Below are 10,688 nucleotides of genomic sequence, written 5' to 3'. Positions count from 1 at the left end.
GTGACCAATGCTTGTCTCTGTGTTCCTGTTTTTGCTTCTTCAGCACAGTGCAGCATGATAGTTTATCTCCTTGTTGCCAAGAAGATGATAGTTGCAACAAGGAAGAAGTGAATAGATTTCTCCCTGTTTTCTCCTATTTCAGGCATCCCCAGCACGTTAAAATTATAGAGGGGCTGCTATTTTGCTTGCTGCTTTGGTCTGAGAGGATGAGGAAAGAGGCCAATGTTTTGGTCTTTGGTTTCTCAGCAGAGGTCCCCAGCCCAGGGACTGAATGTTGCTGCTGTTTTGGGTTTTTGTTTTTGGCACCTGAAGCTGTGCTGTGCTTACTTAGATCACAGCAGTGACCATCAGATGTAATCAGCCACAGGCTGGTTGAAATGGATGTTTCCATTTCTCCTATTGTGCCCATAACTCCCAAGCCTCTTCCCTCTAGAAACCTCAGGAATTAATCTTTGGAAGCTCATAGCACTTTGTTTTCCCATGCTCATCTTCCAGCTAAAGAGAAGACGATGAAAAGGCTGACTCAGAAGAAGGAGGCCCCAGCTGCTTCTCCACCCTTACAGAAGGGGAGATTCTAGGGAAAAAATGTGAAGAGAACCAGAAGTGTTTCCTGATGTGTCTCAAAGCACAAGTCCTGAGATGGTAAATGCAGTTGAGGAATATTAATTTTCAGCCCTGAGTGAATCTATTTAGTATGGGGCTGTGCTTTCCTCTGAGAGCCCTTGAGAAATGCTGATGCCTACAAAAACTTGATTTCAGGGAAAAGTCAAGGCTATCAGAGCAAGGCTGCCTGAAGTTCATGGGCAGTATATGAAAGGACACGAAGTCTCCATTATCCAGATTAACAGTGAACATTTTCTGACATCGGATTAAAAAATATAGGCTCATTTATTATTTATCTTCCTTGTCTGGTATTTCACCTGCTGCCACATCTGATAAGAACACTGTAACTTCCCGGGGGGCTTTTAGCGTAGATGCAGATGATACCCAGGTTGCTGTAGGTAGATGGAAGGCAGATTAATAACCTTTCATAATCTGTCTTTCAGGATGGGGGAACTCTGGCTGAAATCTCCAGGTAGTCTCCTCAACAGAAAAAGGGGCATTTTCTGTTCTTTGTGCCTTTGGTACACCATAAAATCTTTCACATATTTTTGAACTAACTGATCATCCGAAATCAGAAAGTTTTCTTCTTTTCAAGAAATGCATAAATGAGGGTTGTGTTCTGAAGTTGCATTGTGTTTATAGGATGTTCAAAACACAAAGCTGTGTAGAATTGAAGGAGAATACCGATATCTTATCAATAGAAGGTTGCTTTTAAGAAATATTTGGGATACTCTTTCTGTGACTTATAGCCGAACATTTTTCTTACTCCTTTATTTGCTCCTTTTGTATGAACCTCTTTACAGGAATCCACATTCACCCACACATACCTATAAAAATGACTGGAAGGCTATTTCCCAGTAAGCCATTAAGTCGCAGGGTCTTGCGTACTGCCAGTTATTTATTGACAAATTGTCATGGTGAAATTGCTAAGATTTTCCTAGTCTGTGCAGACCAAACTTGTTGCATTGCAGTCTTAGGAATTGTTTAAAATTTGTGGATTTGAAGCTTTCAGGCATTTGCAGGGAGGGTTGCGTGGCATTAGATGAGAAATGTGCTGGTGATAAATAGTCTAATGCAAATTTCAGTCTGGAGAAGAGGAGGCTCAGGGGAGACCTCATCGCTCTCTATAACTACCTGAAGGGAGGTTGTAGTGAGCTGGGGGTCGGCCTCTTCTGTCTTGTAACTCGTGACAGGACGAGGGGGAATGGCTTCAAGTTGCGCCAGGGGAGATTTAGGCTGGACATTAGGAAATACTACTTTTCTGAAAGAGTGGTCAGGTGCNCAAGTTGCGCCAGGGGAGATTTAGGCTGGACATTAGGAAATACTACTTTTCTGAAAGAGTGGTCAGGTGCTGGAACGGGCTGCCCAGGGAGGTGGTGGAGTCACCGTCCCTGGAGGTGTTCAAGAAACGTTTAGATATAGCGTTGGGAGACATGGTTTAGTGGGGTTGGTGGTGGTAGGTGGATGGTTGGACTAGGTGATCTTGTAGGTCTTTTCCAACCTAGCTAATTCTATGATTCTAAATACTATGTGGGCCAAGGCTGGCAATCGTGTAAAGCGATGATTCTTTACTTGATTGACTGCTCACAAAGAGGGAAGACTACATGGTAGAACTCCCTAGTACACACATCCCTGTGGCAATAGGGATGGGGCTTTAGCAAACTAACCTTCACTGCTCAGCCTCATTTTTATGTGGTATGCATAATTAACGCTGCAGAAACTGCTGGGGCTGAGCACTTTGACCGTGCCGCTTTGCTGTCCTGTGGCTCTTGCCATGCTCGTTCCTTGGCTCTTCATAGAACAGCCTGGCTCTGCCGAAATGCCCTGCACCTCCGTGGCCATGTCACAGCAGGAAGCTGTTGTTCTGGCAGTCCTGAAAGCTGCTGAACTTTGAAACCTGCCAGAACCTACCTGGTCAGGGTGCCAGAAGCTCAACAGCTTAATGCCTCTCCACATCGCTGAGCACCATCAGTCCTGTCTGAATGATGACCTGGTCATTGTACAGGGAAAGAAAGCACAGTGAGACACAGTCCAGTTGTAATCCCTTAACTGCAGCTCAAATGAGCTTTCCTTGCACTGTCTAGCAGTGCCAGAATACAGCAGGCAGGCAAAAAGCAGGGAAAATTATCAATCTCTGTGTACTGCAGAAGAGTACATGTTGTAATTTAGATCTCCCCATGGGAGAGCTCAGCTTACTCAGCGTGAATCTTACTTGCCCTTTTTGGAAAGGGGACAGGCCAGTCTTGGTGCGCTTCTCTTCTGCTATAATTCTTTCCCGGTGTAACCCTCAGGTTTATAGGCTTCAGTGATGTGCGTGAAGGGTGCAGGGGTACACCTGATGCTCATGCTGTCTTGCAGCATGCTATTATATGGAAAAAGAACACGTAGTTACAGGGCTGTCAGGGAGAACCTGCCGCAATGTTGGCTTGTCATCACCTGAGACTTGGGTGTAATCACCAAGGGATGACTTAAGTGGTGACCTCCCCGGCACTGCTGATGTTGGCAGGCTTTTACAGCCTGCTTGGAGTGAGTCAAAGTAAAGCCCTTCTAAGGGAAGTGGAGCAGGACATGCTTTTTATACCTGAGATCATCACATCCTATATTTTTCCTTGCGAGCGTGAACACTTCTACCCTCCAGAAAGTACTTCCTTTTTCCCAAATGCCCTTAGCTCACGTGAGAGTTGGCAAATGGGTTAAGGATCCTAAATTTCTCTGACAGTTAAAACCCAAGAATTTGAATAATTGATGCGGATCCACCCCGAGTCAGAAAGCGACCATCAGGCAGTGGGCAGCAGCCGCCGAGTTCCTTGAAATACTGCCTCAGCTGTGGGTTTCGTTCCACAAACTTGGGTGGAGGAGACGAGCAAGCAAACCTGAGATCTCCCTTAATCAAAGCTGACATGAGCTGAAATAATCATGAGTTACAGCACCTGTGTTAGATGCATTAGTCCTGTGTGTGCCCAAGGTGTTCTGCACTCGCAGCAACTCCTGCTAGAGCACTTCAGTCCATGTTCCTGGACCAGAAGAATCAAAACCTCCGTTGTACCTTGCAAATAACTCCCCTGTGTGATCTTAAATATTCATCTGCTTCAGGTTATTAATCATCTGGAAGGCACGAAATCTACTTAGGCCGCGTGGTAGAAGCAAGACAGTCTTTTGTTATCTGTGACAGAGGTGGGGTAACACATCTTGGAGAGGTGGCTGTGGGCCTAAGGCGATCATCTCGCACTGTATCTCCTTTGCACCTTTCTGCCTGCAGCAAGAGCACTTCTGAAGGTGCTGTGTGTGCCTGGAACTGAATAACTAGGGATAGAAACAGTCCCCTTCCTGCTAAATCTGGCCCTATTTCAGATTTTGCTTCTAGGGTACAGGGGAAAAAAACATGAGGCCTGCCGCAAGGTGAGCCTCGCACCCCTGTCGGGGGCTGCTTCCTCCTTCCCACTGCTGCAGTGGTTTACAAGCCCCAGTCATGTCAGACACGGGGTGCGCTCACATCATGTTCTATGTGCAGCATCCCTGGAACTCCTAAAGATTAAAAATGTAGCAAACCATAAATATTTGAAATCCCCTGGAGCTGGCATATGTACTGTCTTTAAGCAGACCTTTTTGATCAGGTTTCTGGTTGTTTTTTTTTTTTCTTTTCCTGTAACAGCAACATGCCTCTCACAAGGTTCTTTTTTCTTTATTTCCCGCTCTTTCCCCTTTCTGGCAGCAGAAAGTTTCACATTGCTCAAAAAGGGCAGTGATGCACTGGCACGGGCTGCCCAGGGAGGTGCTGGAGTCACTGTCCCTGGAGGCGTTCAAGAAAAGTGGAAGTATGACATTGAGGGATGTGGTCAGTGGGCATGGTGGGGGTGAGCTGGGGTTGGACTGGGTGACCTTAGTGGTCTTTTGCAACCCTAATGATTCTATGATCTGTATTGCAGTTTAAGGACTGGGTACTGCCGTGCTGATTTGCTCTGAGCTGGAGTGGGACTCCAGGTCTGGCACGCAATCTCACTCGTATGCTTTTGGGTTCTGCTGAAGGATGTGGGAATCTCTTCCCCTGAACAGCATTTAGAGCAAGGGATTTTGGTGGAGTTTGTGGCAGGAAAGATGATGCTTGAATCTGCTATTCACTGGATGTTGTAGAGATGAGCAGTTCGTGTTGTGGTGTTACTCAAAGCACTGCTTGAGCTTAAGTTGTCCTTGAACAGCCTGAGAAGACCACCAGTTTACAGTGGACAGACATTTACTTGAATTTTGTCTGACTAATACTGGGAATGTGATCAAGTTTTCCCTTCTGTTTTTTTCCTAATAAGCCCTCCTATCTGTTGAATAGAAGAGCCAGGAACAGCGCTGAAAGAAATTCCCACTTGCATTTAAATGAATGTTGCTTGGGGGAAGGAAGAATGTATTCCTTCCCTTGACTTTTAACGAGAGTGAAGAAGCAAATGGGAGTTTTGCAGTGAAGTCATGCAATATTTATCAGCCCAGGATTCCTTTAGTCACCCTATGTAACTACATCCAATGTAACCCCGGGGTGTCCCAGCACAGTGGTTCTCCCTCAGAGACTGAACTCTGCACACTTTGCTCTGTGAGAGGCTGGAAATCTGCAGCTGTAGTAATCCTCGTTAGCAAACTCATTAGCCTCTGATATGGATCACCCTGTAGGGGGAGACAGTGATTCTCCCTGGTAAAATATTTTATGTGATCAAAGACAGGGAGGAACTCACCCTTTTTTCCTTACACTTAAGCTGAAATGCAATTATCTCCTTCCGGAGGCCAGGGAATAGATAGATAACAGCAAGCGCTGCCTTTCCCCTGCTGAACTTCTTTTTCCAAGTGGTTTTTTCAGGAGGATTTCCCCACCCGCCTCAGCTTCAGTGATGCTGCAGACAGAGCTCTTCAGGGCACGGTTCTGGGAGTCTCATAGTTTGCTGATTTCTCAGTCTATTTCTATTTTTAGCATGGTTTTCTAAGAAGCTAAGAATCTGTAGTCGTGTGTGCTCTCATCTTCTGTCTGTCAGTCCCTCAGTATTCTTCTAGTGGTTTCTGAATTTGTTGACCAATTTCAGCCATTCTAGCTGGAAGAAATAATGCTCCTTGGGAACATCCAGTGTTTTGGTGATTATCTGCCCTGTGCTGGTCCAGAAGGTCAGCATATGCTGGCTCAGCAGTGGCATGGGTATTTTCTTGCCATATACAAATGACATAGAAAATAAATGGAGATTTCAGGACTGACATAGGGTTATGTATGATGAGCAGCCGTGAGCGAGAACTGGGCTGCTTAATGCCAGCAGAGAGAGAGGATGCTGACCCAGTGGAAAACAGGTTTCAGTTGTTTCCAACAATAGAACAGCTTGGGTTGGAAGGGAGCTTTGGAAATCATCTAATTGCAACCTCCTCTGCTGTGGGCAGGGTTTCTGAGCTCAATTGTACTGCTGATGGTGGTTGAAAGAAGTCCTGCCGTTAAAAGATTTCCTAGGGACAATGTTTGTTATCACTCTAGGTACCAAAGACACCAGTCACCCCCCTTGAACTCTCCCTTGGAAGAACCTAGCCTGGAGAGAAACCTCTGTTTTCCATCACCAGCTCATCTCCCTCAGATCTAAATTGTATCTCCTATAATGACCAGATTTTCCTTACTGATTCCTATTGAGAAGATCTGCAGGCAACTCTTGTTTAGTTATGTACAGCCCTGCGCTGTACTTGCACTGCTGACAGAGACGGCTCTCATCTGCAGACCGGCGAATTGTGTTGATTCACTCACCGATGAGAAATGAACTCCCTTTCTTTTCTCTCCTTAGAAACCTAAAGATGTACCTTCAACTATATCCTCTGTTCAGCTTGCACTTTTTTTTAACCTTTTAATAGCTTTCTAATCAAGATCCAATTTCGGTTCAGGGCTTCTTTGAAGTTGCAAACCCCTTTGAGCGTGTTGAGAAGTTGTGGTGCTTCAAGGGGACAAGTGTTGCTGTTTCTGTGGCCTTTTGAAGGACTGCTAATAAGAGAGCTATCTGAATCTGTCACACACAGAGAGTTAATTGAAAACCTGACTGTCTGCTGTTGGCCTCTGTGGCAGGCTGAATAGTGTGTCCTTCAGCCTCCATCCTGAGCTGCTTCTTACCCCATAAGTTTGGATTTCCAAGCTAGTAACTGGAGGGAAGACAACATTTTTCACGTTTTTGGGCAACAAATGCAATATTCACTTTGCATAGTTTTATTGTGTGTTTGGGAAATGTCTCTCTCCTACATTCGCTGTGCAACAAAGCTGGCCGGTGCTGTCGGTGCCTCACTGTACTGTGCACCGGTGATAGTCACTGGGAGCAGTATTGCCAGATGCACTGGCAGAAGCCCAGCCACTCTGTGAGAGTGGCCAAACGCTCCGCCTTGCACGCTGCATTGCAGTGTGTTGATGTTGTTGAGTAACCGCAAGATGTTCCACTGTAATGGCACAGGCAGCCGTTGTGTCCCAGGTGACCAGGAGCTGCTTAAGTCAGGGCATTGAAATTCTATATCGTGGTTCATACCAATGAGCTCTATTGATCCCGTCTTCGCTGAGGACCTGATCCCGCAAAGCATCAAAGCTCGTGCATTGCTCAGAGGCACCAAGTGTGTTTTTCTCTTCGCGCTGCTCCAATTCGAAATGAAAAGTGCGTTCAGAAATCTTGGTTATTCTGTAGAATGGAAATTGCCTTCCCCTTGGAGCACCAATTGTAGCAGCATCGCATCGGTGTGATACAACATCAGCGTATCCCAAGGGAGGAGACTTAAGCTGGGCAGACTGGATCTGCAGGGAACAATTGAAAGTGCCTTCACAATACATTGCAACAATTCCGTAAAAGAGAGGTGGGAGCCGGGAAGAAGCCAGCTTCCTGCTGGTTGGCGATGGTGTTCAGCTACGGGTGATCATTTCTGATCTGCACGGACATGCTGACTGTGCTGGAGGCAATTCTGTGACTACCCTGCTTCAGCTACATCCTTAGTTGTATGCGGTAAATGTGAGGTTTTTGGGTTGGTTTTCTTGCCAGGTGCTGAGAGTGATAGAGTTGAAGATGGGGTTGGCAGTGCCCTCAACCTGTTCCCCACCTCCACGCACAGCAGTGTGGGTCGCCAGAACCCCGTGTTAATTCATTCTCATTTACAGCCCTGCGGGGTGTAGCTGTAGATCACTTTAGAACACATGACAAGCCAGGAACCTTTCCTGCAAGTGTGAGAAAGCACTCAATTTACAGCCGTGTGGGATCTTTAAAAAAGCCGCACGCTGCTTTTGAACGTTACTTCAGCGGACATTTTAATTAGGCTAAATCTGTCTGGGAACCTTGTGCTGTGACACTCCTGTCACTACGGGTTAGGGTCTCTGCCATTATCCGCAGCTAGGAAGGGAAAGAGCACACTGTTAAGAAAATCTCTTCGGTTTAGAAGCAGAGTGTTTGACAACACCTGAGAGGTGAGGGGGTGGGCAGAGACATTGAACTTGGCTGTGTGTCTGGGGCTATGCTGGGCAAGCAGCTTTGTGCTGGCTGGAACTGAAGAAGGGGCCGTGCCTTGCTGAACTCTCATCTGAAGCGTCATGGGGCTCGATGACATCCGTCATCATGTGCATTTTGCTCTGCTTTTATCCTAGGCTGTGTTTTGAATTGCAATTACGTTTTACGGGATCCGTGTGTCGTGTTGCAGCCGCTCCATGTTTAGGCTTTCCGGCTCTAGTTCGAAGCTGTCACTTTGCCTGGCTCCTTTTCCACTCATTGTCGCACCTGCTTTGATGTATTAAGCCATCACTTGTTTTGTGCGTGCTTTTTAATCCTTTTAATTCCTTTGATTGCTGGATGTTGAAAGACAAAAGGAATAAATAACTGGAACAAAGACAGAAACGTGTGCTCGGAGCAAGTTTTCCTCCTCCTGAATTCGAGGTGGTTCTGCTTTTACTCACAGAATTATTCTGGTTCCCTTAGTTGTCTTTTTCAAATGGGAGGTACACAGAAGGTAAGATAGTCTTAAGTCAGGCAGGTTCAGCAGCTGAAGAGTTCAGGGACCTGGCTGGACTCTCGGCTGCCTTTAAGCTTCTTAATTTACTTAGTAATTAAAAAAAAAAATTTGAAAGCGCTCCCCATAAAAATCAAATGGGGATTTTTGTCTTTCTCTATCCAGGGAAAAGCTGTTTTTCCTTTGGTGAGGAAAACCAGTCAGGGCAGCTCTTGCTTTGAATACTGACTAGAGACACCATCTCAGCCAAATGTCAGACACATTTGAGAGCCAATGTTATTTTAATCAGTTACCTCTGCTTCCTCTTCCCTCTCAATCACAGCCCCAGCAGGGCCCTGCGATTCCTTGCTGCCTTACCTTCCCTAGCTGCCTTCCTCTTCACTCCTTTGCCTTCTAAATCCTTCATCGCCTCCCTCTGCAGGTCACCTCTGTCAGACCCTTGCTGCTGATCTGTTCGCATCATCCTGATTCTTTTTCCAGCTCATGCATACTGGTCCCTACGGGGCACGATCAAAGGAGAAGCCGCTAACACTCCTGGTATAAGGACCATGCAGATAGTTGGGATGTTCATGCTGGGTTCATTAGGTTCATTGTCCTCCTATGCCTTTGAGCAAGGCTGTCACTGATTTCCTTGGTCCCTTTTTAGCAGCAACCTGTTTGTCCCACAGCTGTTCCTCTGCATACCGATGGCACCAAGCGACTCCAGCTGGAGGTGACCATGCTCTATGTGCGCTCATTAATGTTTATGGAGACCTTCTGACCAGCCCAGGCTGGAAAAACATGGCATAATTGAAATGAATTTGCGATGTGCTGTACAGACTGAGGTCTCTGGGACTGAATGGGACCAGAACTCAGACAAGATAGGTGATGAACAGCCTTCTCATAGTCCCTTCTCCCTTCTGCAGAGCCTCCAGTGCCCTCAGCAGGGTGATGTATACTGCTGCAGCTCCCTGCATTTGTCTTGAAAATGGAAGGGGATTATTTTTGTAGGCTTTCAAATACATGAACGTTTCTAATTTTCTTGCCTGCTCCTGGGGCCTTAGCTTTGTTAACATTTTGGAAATGAAGCTGCGCCTTATGAAAAAGCTTTTCCCAGAAAAGCATTCAAGCAATCAACACAGTGACCAAAGTCCTGTAACTTTGGAATAATGATGTTGCCTTGTTCATTTTTCCATTTAACAACACTGCCTCCCCTGCTCACCTCTTACTCTTACTTCAGTGGGAATAGTCAAATGGGAGCTCCAAGGCTCAAATTATGTTGGATATGTTCTTTTGTTCATTTTGGAGAGAGGTAAAAAGGGCCAGCCCTTGAAATTTTTAGTCTACATCTTGTCATACCGAGGAGTGTGTTTGATACATCATGATTTAATCTGTCTGTTGCTTTACTTAGTACCCACCTGTAAAAAGGATTACATGTCGCAGCAGCAGGATAGAAGGGGGAATCCCTTCCCTCACAAAAGGGCCAATAGTTGTATCTTCTGTTCCTTTCATAAAACTTCCAAGCAGATGCCTTTAAGGAGACGCACTATGACAGATACAGCCATGCTGTAGAGCACTCTCTGGTATGATGCTGGCAGAAAGAGTCTTATTACTTCAGCTCATCAGCTTAAAGTTGCTTTGAGTCCTACCTTTTAACTGTGCTGTGCATAAATAATGACAATCATGAAATATTCTAACCTCTAGACCTTTAGAGAAATAGAACATCAGATCTTTCATTAAAGAGGCATGTTGTGTCTTGCTAGGAGAAGGAAGGAATTTATCAAGCAGGGAGGACAGACACAAGCCCTTACTGGAATGTTGTATTAAGGACAGTAAATGTGCCCGCATAAAGCAGAAGTTCCCTTCATAAAAAATCATTCATTTCCCAACAGTTGAGTCAGCAATGCTAAATACCTCCCATGAGTTGAAAAGATGACACTTTCCCTTGGGATGAGTCAGAAGGAATTTAGAAGGAATTTGCTGAAGGAATGATCTTTTTTCTTATTTCTTTGACAGAGTAATTTTTCTTTTATGTGGGAACTTCTGTTGCCTTTGGTCTAAATGTTACTTGTTTAGATGTTGTACTAAGGGATGTGGTTTAGTAGGCAATAGTAGGTGGATGGTTGGACTAGATGATC

This window comes from Numida meleagris, chromosome 9, assembly GCF_002078875.1.
Source record: "Numida meleagris isolate 19003 breed g44 Domestic line chromosome 9, NumMel1.0, whole genome shotgun sequence".
Classification (NCBI taxonomy): Eukaryota; Metazoa; Chordata; class Aves; order Galliformes; family Numididae; genus Numida; species Numida meleagris.
Note: the sequence above shows the minus strand (reverse complement) of the source record.